Source organism: Lutra lutra, chromosome 3 (genome assembly GCF_902655055.1).
Source record: "Lutra lutra chromosome 3, mLutLut1.2, whole genome shotgun sequence".
Classification (NCBI taxonomy): Eukaryota; Metazoa; Chordata; class Mammalia; order Carnivora; family Mustelidae; genus Lutra; species Lutra lutra.
In genome coordinates, this window is record NC_062280.1 from 17,524,300 (window position 1) to 17,544,341 (window position 20,042).

Sequence of the window (20,042 nt, forward strand, 5' to 3'; positions counted from 1 at the left end):
TTCTCTCCGGAGGGACGGCCACTCCGAAGGGCTGGGGAGCAGTACATTTCCTACTACTACTGGTTTCCTGAATGAGCGCACGGTCCTATCTAACTCCGAGAGAGGGCTTCAAGGACGTAGAGCTATTGGCTGTTTCAAAATGAGTTATGGGCTTCAGGGCATTATTCTGGTGCCTTGCAACAGTTGGGGGACTCCTTAGGAGGGAAGGCTTAGGCTGTCTTCTGAAAAGCGGCCATGGTGTTGGGCCATGACCATAGATTTCTCCAGAAATAATGATTACAAAGAATAAAGAAGGAACGGAAGGCGAGCTTTAAAAGTGTGTCTCTGGTGACCACTATGTCCTTCAGCCCAGAATATTCGTCTCCAGATCGAGGCAGAGACAGAAGTAGTTTGCTGTGACGGATGGAGCCCAGATGATTCCTTGTCAAGCATTTCAGAAACCGTGAATTGAAAGGTAAAGTGGGGTGGGGGGTGACAGAGAAGGAGCCCCAGGGAGTGGGGGGACTGCTGCTCAGGAAGCTAGGAAGGAAATGAGAGTTGCTTCTGAGGGCTTCTAAGATCATGCGGGCGGAACGAGGGATCCAGCCAGAGGGAAGATTTTCTGGTTCTTTTCTCAATCAATCTTCTGCTCGCTCCCAAGTTTGGAAGTACTGAGGGACTGGAGTGCAGGGATATATATATATATACATATATATGTATATATATATATATAGTCTGTATATATATAGTCTATCCTCAGGGATAGACTATTGGGCAGCTGTAAAAAAAAAATCATAAGAGCAAGACAGTTCTTTATGTATAAATATGAAAAGATCTTGAAGACCTATAGTTAAGCCAAAAAAACAAACCAAGGTACCACGTCAAGCGTACAGCACAGACTGAATAAATTGCAGGGCCCTGCGGAAAATGAAATGTAGGGGCGGGGGGGTCAACGATGATTATGAACTGCGAGCCAGCAATAGCAACCGTGCAATCAGAGGCAGGGCCCTCCTGAACGCAGGGCCCTGGGTGACTGCACATGGGCTCTCCACAGCCGCAGAGCCAGTCTGGCTGGTAGGCTCCCGGGCAGGGAACCTGAAATACTAAATAAGAAATAAGTAATAAAGTGTACTTACGGAGGGCTGGGTGAGAACTAGGAGAAAGGAGAAGAAGGTCCGCGATATGCCTATTTCGCCTTTTTAATGTTTGAGCTATGTGGATGAGTTACCTGGTCAAAAGTTAAAATAGGGGGCGCCTGGGTGGCTCAGTGGGTTAAAGCCTCTGCCTTCGGCTGGGGTCATGATCCCAGCGTCCTGGGATCTAGCCCCGCATAGGGCTCTCTGCTCAGCAGGGAGCCTGCTTCCCTTCCTGCCTCTCTGCCTACTTGTGATCTCTGTCTGTCAAATAAATAAATAAAATCTTTAAAAAAAAAAAGTTAAAATAGTTAAGAAAAGGTTTTCAGGGCTCTAGAAAAAGTCCATGGAGACTATAAACAATACGTAGGTTTCCACTCATGTTTCTCAGTGATTCCATGTTGCTCTGTGGACGTCCTAGGAATGGGAAGAAGCTCAGAGACAGCCGCACCTGACTGAAATGACTGAAGCTACCATCGTCCTCTCTCACCACTCACTCACTTGCCACTGGACTTGGACTTCTGGAAGCGAAATAAAATAAAAATCTCTCTCTCTCTCTCTCTTTCTTTCTCTGTGATCTCTGTGAAGATCTCTTTGGCCTCCGAACTTGGGCACAGGGGCCAGTGTCTACTTTTGAGGCCATCCTCCAGGCTAATCAGCATTCCCCCTGTGATCAGAGGGACTCGAAATCTCATTAAATGCATGGGTTGGATGAATGGATCAGTAATAACAGTAATAATCCCCAATAACAAGATGTTTCAAATTTAACTAAAATGACACATCCATGTGTCTCCAGAAAGGTGCAACCCAAAGAAATGGAAGCAGACCCTGCAATGCTCCTGAGCTACAAACACTCACCATAGTTTACACATATCGAGGACCGACCATGCGTTAAATGAATGATTCCTTCCATCCTCACGATTCCCTCACAAGGCACATTCCACTGCTTTTCTCATTTGGTGGATAAGGAAACGGAAGTCCAAAGAGGAAAAGTAACTTGCCTGATATTACCCTGGGAGTGAAGGATAGAGCCAGGTTGGAACAAAGACCTGGCTCCAAAGCCCACACTCTTGACCATGAACCACATGTTAACGTAAATGACCTATATGAGGTCGAACTAAAATGCAATAATACTTCTCAGCTGTTCCAATTAACAGACTCTTCCATCCAGACACAATAGGGCTAATTTGGAAGCAAGGGCTGCCAACTTCCATTTGGGTACGTCTAACTATGAATTCTTTGGTGCCATCAAGTCAAATGAACACTTGGCTCACCATTCATTGTTTGAGGCCCACATTGACATTTAGTATGGCCCTGAAAGGCCCCCCCACCCTTTTTGGGGGGTTGTGGGGGGAAACAGTTCTTAGATTTTGACAACCTGACACCTCTTGGAAGCAAATCTCTCAAGACTTACCCATAAGCTCTCCAAGTGACGTAAGCGGTAAGGCAGTTAAAAAGAGTGAGGAGGAATTACTTCCAAGAGTACAGATAAATCAGTAAAATAATCAAAAGTCATAGAGGGTGAAGATCAGAGGCAGATGTTCGCATCCCTTAGCTGAGGAAAAGAAGACTCTAGGACTCAATTCAAACTGGCTGTAAAAATATTCTACAGGTTGGACCAAACTACAACATTCCCTTGAGAATGTTTCCCCTTCTGAACTGCCTGCGACACCAGGAGCCAGTGTGTATGTGAGAAAACCATGCATATACCTACCTGTACCATCTATACTGTCTCGCATTTCTCCTCCAATAAGTTGTCATGACTACTCTAATGGAAAAGCCAATTTCAGAGAGCGTTTTAGCACCAGAACACTACAAGGCACAAGATAGGTTCTTGATATGTTTGTGGAAATGGTAGTGAATGAATGACTCATCACTCAAGTGAAACACTCTCACACCCTAAAATGGGTTAGACAAGAAATATCTCATGATAACAATCCAACCCCTCTCTGCAGCCAGCCAATGAAATATTCAAATGATTTTTATTCCATTTCCATTGACACTTTGCGATAATTGTTAGAAATTCTATTCCCAGGAGGCAGAAGCTGGAGATGAAACAGAACCGTTGTCAAATTTCTTCGTCAAGAACTGGAAAGTGAAAACAAAATGTCTTGAATGTAGTAAGAGAGGAACATTTTGCAGATCAGCTTAATATATTGCCCTGGAGTGCCTAAATGTATTTGTGTGATATTGTCAAGTAACGACTTGATCAATGCCTTAAAGCTTGTCTGGCTTGTTCAAATGTAAAATACTAAGACAGAAAAGAGGTTTGGCTGAGTTTTACAAATTCAATACCCAAGGTAGTGTGGAAGGAAATAAAAACAGCTGGAATTTGCGTAGTTGCTAATTTAGTTGAAGAATAATCACCCATCTAAGAAAAAAAATCCCTGTACCATATCTGGAGGGACCAGTTATGGATGGGAAAGGGTAGCTCGTTTGCCAAAAGGTCATTTTCCTTATTAAAAAAAAAAAAAAAACAACTTAATTTTATGCAAATTGCTCTGTAGTCTTTTTTTTTTTTTCCCCCCAGATCCAGAACAGTGAAACACAGGAAGCAGGCAGGTGGTTTGGGGACGGTTATAAGACTAACAAAGCCAGGGGTTCTTGGGAAAGATACTAGTTGAACTTCTTAGCCAGGTGATGAGGCCAAAGTGCTAAAGGTATCCAGGAACAGCTGTGGGAGGAGGAAGACTGCCAGCAGCTTGTGAGGACAGATCAAGGAACTGGTCCAACGCCCTAAGAATAATTGAAAATAGGGAAGTTTTACTTGGAAGAAGGGAAAAGTAGAGTCACAAATAAGCCCTGTTTGATCATCAAAGTCTAGGGAGACAAAGAATATAAGCAGCATGTAGGTTTTTGTACACTAGTTCTTGGTATTTATTTTGAGTATCACTTTCTATACTATTCTTACTATTTAAGAAATTATAATGATATTATCTTATTTTTCTCAAAATGAGTGATTCTCAAAACTTATCTGCATCCGGGGTGCCTGGATGGCTTAGTGGGTTAAGCCGCTGCCTTCAGCTCAGGTCATGATCCCAGGTACTGGGTTCGAGCCCCACATCGGGCTTTCTGCTCAGCAGGGAGCCTGCTTCCTCCTCTCTCTCTGCCTGCCTCTCTGCTTACTTGTGATTTCTCGCTGTCAAATAAATAAATAAAATCTTTAAAAAAAAAAAAAAAAAAAAAAAAAAAAAAAAAAAAAAAAAAAACTTATCTGCATCCGAGTCACCAAGGAAGATTTCAAAAAATGATGATTCCTGAACTCAAGGCCCCAGAAAGTCTAATTAAGTACATGAGGGGTTGGGGTTCAGGAATCTGTTTTAACAAGGGACAGGAAATAAGTCCTAGGTAATTTGATGCAAGGGATTTACATCCCACTATTGAGAAGCTACTCTTATGATTTATGTACCAGGTAATGTTCTGGATCTATGCAGCTGGAGCAGAGAATCACCACCAGGTGGGAATTTATCACAATTACAGGCATAATGGAAAGGAGAGCTCTGAGAGGTCAGAAGGTGGTGATTTTGTCATCTGAATGCGTTGTAGTCAAATAACGACTCAATAAATGTTACAAAGCTTACTTGGTTTGTTCAAATTTGAAATATTAAGAGAATGGTAAGAAGTTCGGATGATATTTAAAAGTTCAATACCAGGGACACCTGGGTGGCTCAGTTGGTTAAGCAGCTGCCTTCGGCTCAGGTCATGATCCCAGCGTCCTGGGATCGAGTCCCACATCGGGCTCCTTGCTCGTCGGGGAGCCTGCTTCTCCCTCTGCCTCTGCCTGCCATCCTGTCTGCCTGTGCTCGCTCTCTCTCCCTCTCTCTCTCTGACAAATAAATAAATAAAATCTTTAAAAAAAAAAAAAAAGTTCAATACCAAAAGTAATGTGCAAGAAAAGCCAGTACTGGCTTTGTAAATTGCTGATATGTAGAGTTTCAGAGTCCAGGACACAGGGACACAGGAGTCAGGAGAGAGGTTGGAGAGCCACAGACAAAAGTTTTATCTACTCTTCAGTTCCACCTGCCTCGCTCTGAAGTAATGACCTGATAATACACGTCAAGCTAAGCTGTTAACGTCTGCATTACAAAGTCACCATTTGGTGGCCAATCTCTGCTTTGACCTACTCACCTACCTCTCCAGGTGAGGCATGTCTGAAACTGCCTTCCCAGTACAAAGCATGTTCTTCTGATTTAATTGCAACCTTTCCTTCAACTGAGAGGACATGGGGGTAAAACTGAACTGAGTGGTGAAGACCCCTGCCCAGAACAGCATTTTGCTCCCTCCCAAGTATGCACATACCTCCTTCTCTCTCTCTCTCTCTCTCTCTCTCTCTCTCTCTCTCTCTCTCTCTCTCTCCTTCCATCACTATGAGAGTTCCATGGAACAGCGTGGCCCTAATACCAGGAACCTTTGTAACTTCCCTTTGTGGGAAGCCTGTGGCCACCATAAGTCAATAGAAAAGTAGGAAGAATGGCTTCTTACCTGGATTTTGCCAAGGGAGATCTGTTTTTCATTGACCCATCATGGCCCTCATTCACCCAGAGAAGAAATATGAGCTGAGACATACTAAGACACATTTTCTCTTAGAGCAATTCAGCCCATACTGGCTCAGGAGAGCCGAAGGTTTATCAGAAAGCATATTTCCTAAAGCTTTCCTCATTTCAGAGGCTCTTCTGGCCCTTCCCTCAAAGTCCCTACCTCAGTTACCCGGTTATTAGCACCATGACAACCATCAAGGACTACAAGCTTTGGGCAATGCGACCTCCTCCAATGGGGATGCATTTGACTCACAAAGTCACAGTCTTCCATACCAATTTCTCTTCTTCCCTTTCATCAGTAACGGCAGCTTGCATGAGACATCAGGTCTACGCAGGAAGCCACTGGCCTGCAGTGGGGTAGGAAACAGCACTGAGTATTTGGCATCAGGTAGTAATTTGCATGACCAATGGCAAATTACTTGGCCTCTCCAGGCATCCTTTTCCTCTTCCATCAAAGGGCTATTCCTACCTTCTGGGTTTGTGAGAATTTGAGCTAATGTATTCAAAATGCCTGGGACATAGTAGGTGTTCAATAAATGGTAGTTATTGTTTTATGCATGAGCCTCAGGCTAATGTATGTGCAAACATTTAGTTATTAATTAGAAGGTAAATGAAAGCTGGCTGGAGGGAATTGCATTTGACCTTTAGCAAATTATTTCATTTAGATGCGCTGATGCAAAGCTATCACATCCTATGAAGAAAGACGAAAATAAATCAGGCCGACAAAAGATATTTTAATAAATAATCTTTCTCCAACATCCTCTCCATCTATGACCACCCCACTATAATTTGTATACCATTTGGGAAAGCTTTGTGCCTTTCCTCTCTTGTCATAGTCAATCACTAAGCGATCAGAGGCCAGATTCAACTCAGAAAAACCCTTCTTGAGCCCTGTATCTAGTGATTGCTCCAAAAAAGAGGAATTCTTAATGCTGTTCTCCCTCCAAAGAAGCCTGCTACCAGTAAGGGTGAGTGTACCGGGGTCGGTACAGTCTCTCTAAATTATTCCTTGTCTGAGATCAAATCATCTGATAACTGGGATGCAGGGAGCTAAAGCATCCGTCCTCCTATGCGCCCCACGTTACTGACAGGCAAACAGAACCTGCTGCACAAAGCACCTCGTAACACGGAGGACATGGTCATTACAGGAAGAACAGGGTAGGTGTTCTAGCAGATGAGAGAAAGGGGAAAGGGGGAAAGACCAGGGCTCACCGCAGACCAGGCAGAGAAGAGACTCATAGACACACCATGACCTTATCTTGGAGATCTGTGAAGACTCCACCAATGAATAGGAAAAGAAGGAAAGAGTGTTAAGGGGGAAGGGTGAGCATCCGTAAAGGCATTTCTGGGGTGGAGAGCAATGCACCAAAGAAGGTAGGCGGCAAGAGGTTAAGAAGGATGAAGAAGCTAGAGTAGCTATTTTTTGCAGAAGAGTCAGTGACAAAGAACGGGCTGGCTCTGGGAAGAAGGGAACTAAGACTACCAGGCTTTAAAAAATAGAAGAACTAGAAAAGAAAAGGGAAGAGAGCCCTAAGAGGAAATCAGTTGCTGATGCTATCCTGTTGGAAGAGATTTCGGATTCCACGACTGAAAGAGAAGAGATGCGTGTTCATCTTGTGCGATTCTGTCCTGTTGCCTCACTCGCAAGTCAATGGTGATCTCAGGGGCCTCCTCTGGAGTTTCTCGGCTGCTCAGCCTACCTGGGATAAGGATGTGTTAGAGAGTACAACGCAGTGAACTTTGCAAAAAAGCTGTGATTAGTTTCGGAAGACTCCAACTGTGCAAGCAGCCAATATAATAAGCTCGCCTGTTGTGACTGATTACGCCCATTATCATTCCTGCATATTCCTGCCATGGAAGAGCGGGAAGGAGAGTTAGGCAAACATCTCCCGGGCTGGTTTTATTAAGGGAATGTGCCGGGCATTGCCATTTTTGCATCCTGAGAAGCTATCAAGCCCTTTGAACCTACCATTTTCATCAGGAATCATCTATTTTAAATAACGATATGGCGAATCTTTGGAGTGCTTTTTATCCAAGGACCTCAAATGCATTACTATTACTGCCGATTCTCAGCATTTGGTAGCTAGTGTTATATTAGTTTTCTAGATGGTTAAGCTAAAACATTTAATGGCCAAAGGCAAAATCAGCTGCAAACGTAGGAAAAGAGTTTAGAGGACACTGGGTCAAGCTGTGACAGCTTATCTACCTAACTATGCTTATTGGTAAATGCCAACATCCAGATGCACAATTACGAGCTAGGAGCAGGTGAAGACTTTTTATTTTATGACTGTCCATTTGTAGAGGACATTGGTCATGTTGATGACTGCCTGACGTCTTTTACATATACTTCTTCTTTTAAAGATTTTATTTATTATAAGATGGATGACATTGGGTGAAGGAGAGGAGAAGTGAGTTGGGGGAAATTGGAGGGGGTGATGAACCTTGAGAGACTGTGGACTCTGAGAAACAAATTGAGGGGGTTGGAGGGGAGGGAGGTAGGGGATTGGTGGGAGTTAGGAAGTTAGGTGGGTAGCAAGGAGGGCGCGTACAGCATGGAGCACTGGGTGTGGTGCATAAACAATGAATCTTGGAACACTGAAAAAATAAAATTTTTAAAAAAGATTTTATTTATTTGAGAGAGAGAGAGAGAGACAGCACGTGCACTAGTGCATGAGTTGGGGGAGGGGCAGAGAGTGGGAATAGGAGAAGCAGGCTCCCCACTGAGCAGGGAGCCCCACATGGGGCTGGATCCCAGGACCCTGAGATCATGACCTGAGCCGAAGGTAGATACTTAACCCACTGAGCCACCCAGGTGCCCCACATATGCTTCTTATGTTTGGGGAAGATCTCACTTCCCTATCTCCCTTGTAGCCTCAGTGCAGACATGTGCAGACATGTGGCCCAGGGTTCCGCCACTCCGACGCAATGGTGGGAGCAGCAAGGCTAGTTCCTGGTGCAGAGTTTGCAACAGAGCAATTTATGGTGTTAAGTGCGTGGCGGTGGCAATGGTGGCTTCCCCATCAGACTGGTTTGACAGCATAGTTGTCGGCATCTTTCTAGAGGTTTAGCCTTTAGCCTGGTTCTTCAGCTTTCTCGGTGACCTTAATGAACTCCTCTGTCCCCTTTGAACAAATCTTTCTCTACCCAATCAGGCAGACGCAGCTTCGGTCACTTGCAGCTAAAATCCATGACAAGTTATTCCTTTACATCCCATGGAAAATAGAGCTTCACAGACCCCCGTTTATAATCTTAGATAGGGTGATAACTGCTTCTCAATCCATTTTGGAAACTAAAAGTCAATTTGCTCAATTGATATCTGGTATTTATAAATATCTAGTATTTACCAAGCATTGACTAAGTACAAAACTCTGGGCTAAGTATTATGGAAAATATGTCTGGGTTCCTGCTATGTGCTATGTTTCACACTGAGGGCTGGGGTATCTGAAAAGTAAGGAAAAACCGACTGGCCACCACCCTCCGAGAGCTGACAGTCCACTGGGAAACGCAGGCAGTAATTGAGGAACCACACTCGGAACTGTAAAATTGCCACTGTGATAAGTGATGTGAAGGGCAGAGAAAGCATCCCTGAGGGAAAAATATGTTAGCATGAGATATGCCTTTGAAAAGAGCACACGAGAGTCAGTTGGAAAATTAACTGGAGGGAAATCAAAATAGATGGAGACAGACCAGTGAGGAGGCAATTTGAGTTATTCAGGAGAGAGTTGATGGTAGCTTAGACGAGGATGGGAGGGACAGGTAGAGAGAAAAGGACAGACTTGGGGGATATTTAGGAGATAAAATCAAGAGGACTTTGCAATGAATTAGATGTAGGGAAATGAGGTAAGGTCATAAATGACTCCCAGGTTTCTGACTTAAGGCACCGGGTAGACGGTGATGCCTGTCTCTGAGAGAACATCGGGAGAAAATCATATTTTGTAGGGACATGGCGAGCTCAGTCTCACACGTGCCAAAGGAGTTGCCCTTGAAGTAACCATGAGGACTGGAGCTCAAACAGAAGATTATAGCAGAGACACAAAATAGTCCTTGTACAGTTGAAGCCATCCTATGAATGGGATCTCTTTGGGACAAGTAGCCTCAGAAGAAGAGAAGGCTTTGGGTCTATTCTTAAGGCATGTAAAGTATAGGTCTAAAACTTCAGGGACCCACCTACCAATAGCTGTCAAAAGTAGTGCTAGTCTGCCTATAAAACATCAACAAAGCAAAATGCTTTAACCCAAGAAACAGATCTCGATAATGTTGCTACAAACTCCTCTACAATCAGGATCACACACTCAGGGGTCTAGCCAGCCTATACTCAGTTAATGGGCTGAGCAGGGACTATGGTATGCTACAGAGTACATGTCCTACCTAAAGGCTATAGTTGGGGGCTCCTGGATGGCTTAGTCAGTTGAGCGTCTGACTCTTGATTTCAACTCAGGCCTTGAGCGCAGGGTCATGAGTTCAAGCCCCACATTGGACTCCATGTTGGGCATGAAAACTATTTTTGAAAAATAAATAAATAAAAATTTTAAAATAAAGGGTATAGTTGGTTCCAAGCTCAGGCAAGTTATTCCCAGATATGGTACTTGGATCCATGTCTCTCTATTAAGACTCCCAGTGTTTGAAATAACTATTGTCATTTACATTAACTTGAATGGGCCTGGACTCCAGATTTCTAGAGTCAGAACCCAATCCTCTGCTTCTGGCTTGGAAATGATCTTCAACTACTGTAAATTATTTTCTTACTAAATCCCCTGTTTTTCTATTTCCCAATAGCAGTGATACTTCCAAAAGACTGCTCTTCTATCCCAAACACTTTCCCTAGCTATAAATACTATCTCTGAGGTGCCTAGGTGGCTCAGTTGGTTGAGCATCTCCATTCGGCTTGGGTCATGATCTCCAGATCCTAGAATGGAGAAGTCCCACCTCGGGCTTCCCGTGTGGTGGGGAGTCTGCTTTGCCCCTCTCTCCCTTTGCCCCTCCCCACCACTTGGTCCTCTCTCTCTCTCTTTCAAATAAATAAATAAATAAAGTCTTAAAAATATAATAATATATAAATACATACATACTGTCCCTAAAACTATTTTCCAATGTCTAACACTCTAACCATAGTTGGTCCACCCTAAAACCCCTCTATTATTCAAGTCCACCCTGAAGACAAGGGAAACACTGGCATTAGAGGCCCATAGTGTGCAAACAGAGGCTAAATCATCTCCTGGCACTATAAAATAGTTTGGGTTGGGAACCAGGAAGGTAGACCAGCTGAGGTGAAGGAACAATCTCTGGGTGCCAGTGGCAGGAGTGAAGACAACAGGGTTCTGGAGTAGTCTTTAAGATGACCTAGGGCAGAGAAGAGAAAGTGAGAAAAACTAGAATATAAAGAGAGGCTCCAGCACTCAATGTTCATCAAATCTGGCCTCCAATTCTTTTTTCCTTTGCCACTCAGTACCAGTATATTTGCCTGTAGGTCTGGAAGATATTTTCCATTTATATGCATTCAGATTTTTTTTTTTTGCCTTCTCCATATTCCTCTGAAGCAATACATTGCGTGTACTAATCATAACTGCCAGCTATTGACTAACTGATATGTGGTTGAACTGGATTTATTTCTTAGTTTAATATTAAACACATACACGTACTCACTTACTCACTCACACAAAATCAAATTCTTTCTCCCCCTTCCTATTCATCCAACCCCAAACCATAATTATTAAACAGAGGCATGAAACAAAGCAGACCATCCGTGCACGTCGTCGTAAAGCAGCTATTGGAATTTGCTCTGCCTCAGCTTACACCAGGTGAGCCAACCACACAGCTCGCCTGTATTGCAGCTTCCAAGGGAAACATCCTTTGGGAGACAATACACAGCACCCAAAACGAGATTGCTGTTAGTAGTTTCCACACAATCTTGGTTAGTGTTGGTAAGAGCTTGGCCCAAAATTCCCTTTCTGTTGACATTTGGCAGGAATTCTGTCAACAAACATGACATCAGCCAACACCTAGCAGTACGTCTCACACATGGTAAATACTCAATACTTGTTTTAAAAAAAAAATCAGAAGAAAATCAAATGAAAATGAACCATCCTAATCTAATGAGTGAACATAGTAAAGTCCTTAATATCATAGCAAGTATCATATAAATATGAACAATTAGTGTTGTTATTATCTGGAGTCCCAGTTGCTCTTTGCTCGCATTCTGAGAACCCAGAAGAACTTCTCCCACTTCCTTCTCTCATTCCACCCCTCTTACTTAAATACTTTCACAACTTTCAAGAAATTTAAACCGTACCTCTCCCCACCACACACACACACACACACACACACACACACACACACACGCACACACACACAGTATGGTCTCTCAAGCATCACTGATGGGAATGTAAGCAAAACAGCTCCTACAGAAGACAATTTGAACACATCTATCAAAATTACAAATACTTTCCAACCCATCCGATCACCCTGGAGAATTTATCCTACAGAACTCACGACCATGTGGCATACAATAGGTACAAGTTTGTTCATTGCAGATTTTTTTGAAATGGCAAAATGGAAACAAGCTAAGCATCCATCAATGGGAAACTCATTAAATAAACGTTGGTAGAAACATAACATTTGAATACTATACAGTAATGAAGACATTTTCAATGAGGACATTTTCTGCATACTTTTATATCAAGATCTCCAAGATGTCTTGCCAAGGGTTGGTTTTGGGTTTTTTAAGGCACAGAATAACAGTGTATAAAACATTCCAAATTTTGTATAAAAGTGGTGATGGGGAGGGGATAAGAATAGATTATTGTATTTGTTCTACATTAAGAAACTCTGGAAGGAAATGAAGGAAACTAAGTCAATTGCCATGGCCGGGAATGGGGAATTTGGGGGTAGGGAGAGGGTAAAGATCGAAGGGAAAAATTTTTACTGTGAAATGTTAAATTATCCATTCAAGAAAGATCAATAAACCCACCTTGCTTTTAAGTAAAAAGAAAACCTAGTCTTATAACAATCTACGGAGCATGTTCATCTGCCAGCACTCTATAGTTGAAGGTGATGCCCTGGAAGGCCAACGTTTTGCGCAGTCTGTTCCCTATCCTCCAGGCTCTTCCCTCACCCACTGGGAGATGATGCAGCCTTTGAGATGAGCCACTGTGCCTGGAAAGCTGGACACCTGTGTCGGCTAGCTTAACATGGTCTCCTGGGCTATGGTCCTATTCTTACATCTATGTATTCCTTCTGGGACACAAGAGTATAAACTAAGAAAAATCTCTTGGGTCATGGACTCAATATTATAACTCTTTATTTCTTTGCTTTCATCAGGTTAAATCCAGACTTTTCATGTGATTTGCGAATAGCTTTGTGTGATATGATATTAGAGGTCAGAGGACTTCTTAATCCATCTAAAAATATATAAACACACTGCAACAAAAATCCATTAAAAGTAGAAATAGCTAATACTTTACATGAGGAGAATAAATAATTCACCTCCGGGTTTTCCCACCATGAATCAGTTCTGCCGTAATCAGATGCCAGCCCTGGAATAGGAAAGCAAAGCAATTGTATTAAACTTTGACAATTAAAAAGAAAAAAAAAAGGAACGGAAAAAGTGGGGATGAACCATTAAATTTCTTTCCATGTAGTTCTCTAAACAGACTGCATAATGAATGAGCTGGGGAGAAACCAGTGTCTTAATTCTATTTCTAAAGTAAACCTTTCCTTTGTTTTTCCCCTCAGGTAAAGATATATCTGACTCATTTTATGGGTTCCAACAATGCCACATGACAACCCTCTGATGTGATTTAGGCACCTGCGTGGGCTCATCCCAACTCCAGTGAAAGAAGAACCTGCCATCTTGGGTCCAAGCTCAGTTGGAGGAGAAAGGGAAGGCTCAGAGACAGAATAATACAGGACTCATTCCACAAAAGGCCATAAAGAAAAGAACTTCCCCCAATGCCTCCTGGAGTCAGGAAGAACCAGGAAGGCTATGGAAGAAGTTTAAGGAGAAGAAGTCCCAGTCAGGAAATGAAGCTCAAGCCAAACTAGCCACTTCAATGCAGATGACTCCTTATCGCAAGACTTTTTAAAACTTAGCTAACAAACATTTGCACGGGTGTTTCTCTATGCCGGGCACCGGCTAAGTGCTTCAAATAGCAACTCCTTAAATCCTCACAACGCCCTCTTGAGGTAGTTTCTTTTGTGCTCTCCATTCTATAGGTGAAGAGTTAAACTGCAGAATCATTAAGAAATTTGTCTGATTTTATGCCCAAAGGATGCCCCAAGATGCTTCAGTTAGTCACCAGTGCTACCAAGGGCTGGCACCAGCACCTTCAACTCTGTTCTGGGTTCTGGGCTACATATGGGGAAGGTATGGGATACAAGTGGCCAGAGATACATTGCAAACTGACCTGAAGTTTAGCAAAGTGGTTTTTGCATCCTAATAATTATCATCATATAAGGAATTGTTGAAGTTTTTAATAGGCTTACTTATAGCATTCTCAAACCTCATCCATATCCAATTGAGAATCACAGTGAGAAACAGTTACGGGTCAGCTCTTCTCCAATATCATTAACAACATATATGTGGAGGGGTGTGGGGGAATTCTCAAGATAACTACACCTCACTTCCTCATCTGAAAGTAGCCCCCAAAATATAGACTCTGCATAGTACCTCAGAATGTGGTGTATGTTGGCAGTAAGAATGTACTTAAAATGTGCAGTAGAAAAGATAAACTTTGTATCAGCTAGCTATTGCTATGACAAAGCTGTGTGATAAATAACCCCAAGACCTAATGGCTTTTTCTAAGACAACTGGGTATCAGCATGGGAAAAAAAATTATTTGGACCTTTACCACATATCATATATAAAAATTAATCAAAATGGATCAAAGACATACCTATAAGAACAAAAGCTATGAAACTTTTAGAGAAAACAGGATGGAATTTTCATCACCTTGGATTTGGCAATGGTTCTCAGGTATGACACCCAAAAGGACAAGTGACAAGAAAAAATCAATAAATTGGATTTTATCAAAACTAAAAACTTTTGTGCAACAAAGGACACTATCAAGAAAGTGAAAAAACAGCCCACAGAATGAGAGAAAATACTTGCTAATCACATATCTAATAGAGGTCTATTGTCCAGAACATATAAAGAACTCTTAAAATTCAACAACACACAAAAACAACAAACTTAACTTAAAAATAGGCATAGGACTTAAACAGACATTTCTCAAAAGATATACAAATGACCAACAAGCACATGAAAAGATGTTCAACATCATTGTCATTAGGGAAATGCAAATCAAAACCACAATGAGATGCCACTTTATACCCACCAGGAGGGCTATTTATAAAAAAAAAATTTTTTTTAAAGAAAAAGAGGGAGAGGAAGAAAGAAAGGAAAAAAAAACAAAAAAAAGAAGAAGATAAGTGTTTGTGAGGATGTAAAGAAATTAGAACCCTTCTGGGGCACCTGCCTAGCTCAGTGAGTAGACTGTGCAACTCTTGATCTTGGGATTATAAGTTTGAGCCTCATGTTGGATGTTGAGACTACTTAAAAAATAAAATAAAATAAAATCTTTGTTTAACAAATCATTTATACTCAGTCATTCGTCTGTAGGTCATCTGTGGGTAAGATGATCTAGTGTGAGCTAGGCTCAGCTTTGTTCTGGGCTACAGGTTGGAGCCAAGTCTGCCTCCCATGTCTCTCATTGTCCTCACATTGGTAAGCTAGGCAGAGCATCTTCTCATAGTGACAACAGAAGCACAAGAGGGCAGACCCAATCTCAAATGTATCGAAAGCCTTGGTCTGCATAATGCCTATTAACATCTCATTGACCAAAGCATGTCACACAGCTAAGTCAAGGACAAAGGCCAGGGAAGCCTGGCCAGTACCGGTGAAAGGTGATGCAAAGTTTAGTGATGACATGGATGAACCTGGAGGACATTATGTCAAATTTAAAAGCCAAACACAAAAAGACAAATACTGTATGATCTTACTTAGATGTGGAGTCCAATTCATAGAACCAAAGACTAGAACGGCGGTTACCAGGGGCTAGGAAGGGGGAAATGTGGAGATGGTGATCAAATGGACAAGCCTTCAGTGATCCAATGAATGAGTTCTGGGGATCTAATGCGCAGCCCAGTGACTATAGTTAATAATACCGTATTGTATATTTGAAATTTCCAAGAGAGTAGATCTTAACTGTTTTTAACACACACACACAAACGTGAATATGTCAGGTGACAAATGTGTTAATTAACTTGATTGTGGTAATCATTTCATAATGTATACATGCATTAAATCATCACATTGTACACCTTTTAGAAATCATATTGTATAACTCAAATATATACGATTTGATTTGTTAATCATATCTTGATAAAAAATGGGAATACATAAATGCATAAGAATAATTTTAAAAGTTGAATAATGAAACACAATGACAAAGAAAGGAGGAAAGAATTGGGAACTACAATCCAATCTATCACAGCCCTTTCTCCACACAGACCTTTTCCTTCTTTTCTCCTAAATGGCAAGAATTACTCCATATCTTTTCCACCAGCTTTTATAACTCTTTAAAGCAAAGGACCTCCTTCCAAGGAATGTGACCCAATTTACTCAAGGTAACTCTTATTAAATTGTAGAAAACACAGATCAAAGTGAATGTTTATAAACTTAGCTGGGCTTTGGTAATGGGTAGCAGGTGGCATCGATGCATTCTGAGGCAATTACAAAGTCCTTGCTATCAGATTACACAGTTTCAGGTGTGTAGGTCTTCCACCAACCTCAGTGGCAGGTTTTTTTTTTTTTTTAAAGATTTTTTATTTGTTTATTTGACAGACAGAAATCACAAGTAGGCAGAGAGGTAGGCAGAGAGAGAGTGGGGGGGGAAGCAAGTTCCCTGGCGAGCAGAGAGCCCGACGTGGGGCTCGATCCCAGGACCCTGGGATCATGACCTGAGCCGAAGGCAGAGGCTTTAGCCCACTGAGCCACCCAGGTGCCCCAGTGGCAGGTTTTAAATCTGACCATCATTCACGGAAAGAGAGAGGACCTGGAGGACCCGGTAGGAAATTCATGGGCCAGTCCTGGAAGTAGCAAGCACCACTTCTACCTTCTGTTGGCCAGAACAGAGTCATGTGATTGCAAATTTCACAGCTGCAAAGGAGACTGGGAAATGCAATGGAGCTGTGTGCGCAAGAGGAAAAGCGTACCAATGAACTGAATGGTTAGCTAGTCTCTACCACAGTCTATATCAAGCTGCCTTTACTTGAAGGTTAAGCCATCTAAAGCTGGTTTTAAGAAGTGTGAATCTGGGATGCCTGGGTGGCTCAGTGGGTTAAAGCCTCTGCCTTCGGCTCAGGTCGTGATCCCAGGGTTCTGGGATCAAGCCCCATGTCGGGCTCTCTGCTTGGCAGGGAGCCTGCTTCCCTTTCTCTCTCTGCCTGCCTCTCTGCCTACTTGTAATCTGTCTGTCAAATAAATAAATAAATAATCTTAAAAAAAAAAAAAAAAAAGAAGTGCGAATCTTTTGTTGGTGGGAGTTTAGGGGACCACTTCTTCCTGGCTGGAAAAATAGAATTCTGGCACTAGATTTGAGGACACTGCACAGCTGGAAAAGTAGCAACAGCAAAAAAAAAAAAAAAAAGAAAGAAAGAAAGAAGAAAGGACACAAATCAGCTCGAAAGAATGGAAAACAACAACAAAACTTAAAGAAAAAGCATGCGAGTGACCCACAGGATTCCAATGCCTGGAATCCAAACAAGAAAAGGTAGTGAGTTCTTAGACACCATCAAACGACAAAAGCCTTGACTCCACTTAAGTCTGGTCTGGGAAAGCAGGACTTCCATGTAAGTTACATGATTCAACGTTCCATTAATGGTTCGCGCCCTAGACATTTACTGTCACCTTGAATAAATTTAAGATTGAACAAGCAATGCAATCAAAGTGATTTGGACACACAAGTCTTACTCTCCCACTCTTTCTCCAACCTTCTCCCTCATTACAGCCGCCCTGAATGGGAGTAAAGGAAAAGTGAGGCCCGCAAGGCTGTTAACACCTCCAAGACCAAGAAAAAGACAAAATGAATTCGAACATCCTACTTCCAAAGTACTCATTGTGTTTCGTGGAGCTGGCAAGCTCTTTCTTTCTCTGCAGTGACCTAGTCTTCTCCCCTGAAATTTCAAGCCAGTTGCCATTTCCACCTCTCTCAACTGGGGACTTTATTATCTTAAGGTGAGAAAAGTTTCTTCAGCAGAAGTCTCCCTGGGAGAGAAATCAGAGTGATTTAAGCAGTGCCCATGCGTGTTGGAGATGGAAGAGAATCTCCAGCTGACACATCAGAGAGGAAAAATGTAAGCTCAGATGCATTTATTAAAGGAGGTTGGATATCTGTTCAGCCAACCCTCCTTTTTTTTTTTTTTAAATCTCAGATACTATTTTAATGAAACGCCACCACAAGTCCTCAGCAAATCACAGCTTTGAAGGAAAATGTCAATCCCTATCAAACCCCGAAGAATTGTAGGAGCTGATGGAAATCTAAATTCATGGGCTCTGTTTCCCCATTTCCCCCTCCATGGGTTCCAGCGGGCCCCCTCCTCCTCCAGCTCTCCCCGGGAGTGGAGAAATGGGGCTGCAAATCAGCGCCCGAGGGACATCCCATCAGACAATGGGAAGGTCTAAAGAAAGGTTAAAGCAGAAAGGAAACGAAATTTATAGACTTAGCATTAAAATCTTAAAGGACCTTAGGAACAGCAATGAATCTGATGTTAGGAAAGGCAGGCGCTGTCAGAGGCCACGGCAGGAAGGCCTGACAAGGGTCATAAATCTAAACTGGGAGCAGAAAAAATAGGCGTCTTTTCAGGCTGAGGCAGCGTGATGAAAAGAGTCCAACCTGCACTTAAAAGAGAGAAGAGAGGCAAGGCCGGCCACAGAGGCATGGTGGAGAAGGAACGCGGTGGGGACTGCAAATAAGGGAGGCAGCCCGCGGGCAGATTGTGGGGGCGGGAGAGGGGGCAGCTCGCTGGCAGAGGCAGCCAACAAAGGCACCAGCGACACGCCTTTGGCTGTGGGGGACCTTTGAAACTGATGCCCAAAGAAAGGAAACAGAAAAGAGGTGGATGCTCCTGGCTGCATAGACGAGATGGGAGGGGAGGGGACAAAGAAGTTCCTGGAGGGGGAGCTGGGGAGGGGCGGACGTTTCCACCCGTCACAACCCAGGCTGGGAAGCCAAGAACTCCCAGGATTGTCTTTAATTTTCACTCACTCATTCTGTCATATTTTGGGGTTTGGGGCTTTGTGTGTTTGGATTATTCCTTCTGGGGCCCAAGTAGAGTATGTGAAGACACTAATTAAAATACATGAAACCACTGCAACTGAAAATAACATACCATGAATTATCATTAAAATGCCAAGCTCAGTGGTCTTTCCCTGGGGGTAGGCCTGACTGGAAAAGCAAGACCAGCACCCTGCCGGGTGGGGTTAGGGTGGGGTGGCCAAGGGTTTGTGCCAGCTTCACCCGTGTCCCAGAATGAAGCACTGTTGTTTCTCCCTTGTCCCCGCTACCCCCTTCAAAATAGCAGGAGAGGATTAACGGTATCAATAGCTCCACAGTCTATTTCAAACCTTTGAGATTACGTTTAATTGGGCTGTGTATGTTTACATACACAGGTGTTTATGAAATGCAACTTTTTCAGTTTTTTAAAAATACAAAAATCAATACACCTTCTCCATGCTAAGCATTCTTCTCTATCCCATTCATTTTCTACATTCTGCTTTTCTTTTCTTTTTCCTGGCTGCTTTTGCCTTCTTATCAAATTTCTGTCCAATTCTCTGTCCTGGTTTCCATCTTTTCTCTTGTCCGCCATTTTGACTCTCTTCAGTTTCTCACGCCTCCCATTTGTCTCAGAAACTAGAGTGCATCTCAAATGCAATGTCATTTCATAGGTGAATACATATGGTCATTAATATTCATCAGTTCTCTTAATCTCTAGTAAAGATAGAAAAAAAAATGTTACCTTTCCATGTGTCAGACTGTTGATTAGCATGGAGAACCTGAAGGCCTGAAAGCTCAGAGATAGAGGGGAGGTGGGGGTTGAGACTTTCCTTGGACCAACCAAGGAAAGGGGAGATCAGCAAAGTTAAGAAATAATCTTGGGGGAGAAATTTAAGCTTCAAAATGATAAGCAATGTAAACTTTAGGAGTGAATTCACGTAAGTGCATCCTGAACTCACCAGCAGATTAAAGGGATTTCCACAAAAAGTTAAGACTCTTACACTCTAGAACTTAATTAAGGCTGTAAGGTGTTATGAACTCAACATGGATCACCAAAAAACTAGTTGCTGTGACTCAGACCTAGCACGTACTACCTTAAAACACAGAAAGAAGCCAAAAAT

At 42.6% G+C, this 20,042-nt stretch overlaps 1 long non-coding RNA gene across 1 annotated transcript in view; it reads right to left on the minus strand.

Annotated features, from left to right (window-relative positions):
- Positions 1-3,149: 3,149 nt before the first annotated feature.
- The window catches only part of LOC125095834 (uncharacterized), a 73,507-nt gene continuing 56,614 nt past the window's right edge, over positions 3,150-20,042 (minus strand). Inside the window, exons 4-5 of the long non-coding RNA XR_007125963.1 lie at positions 5,924-5,997; positions 3,150-3,848 (exon numbers count right to left, since the gene is read on the minus strand). This is a non-coding gene — a long non-coding RNA (uncharacterized LOC125095834). The remainder of the gene's footprint in view (positions 3,849-5,923; positions 5,998-20,042) is intronic.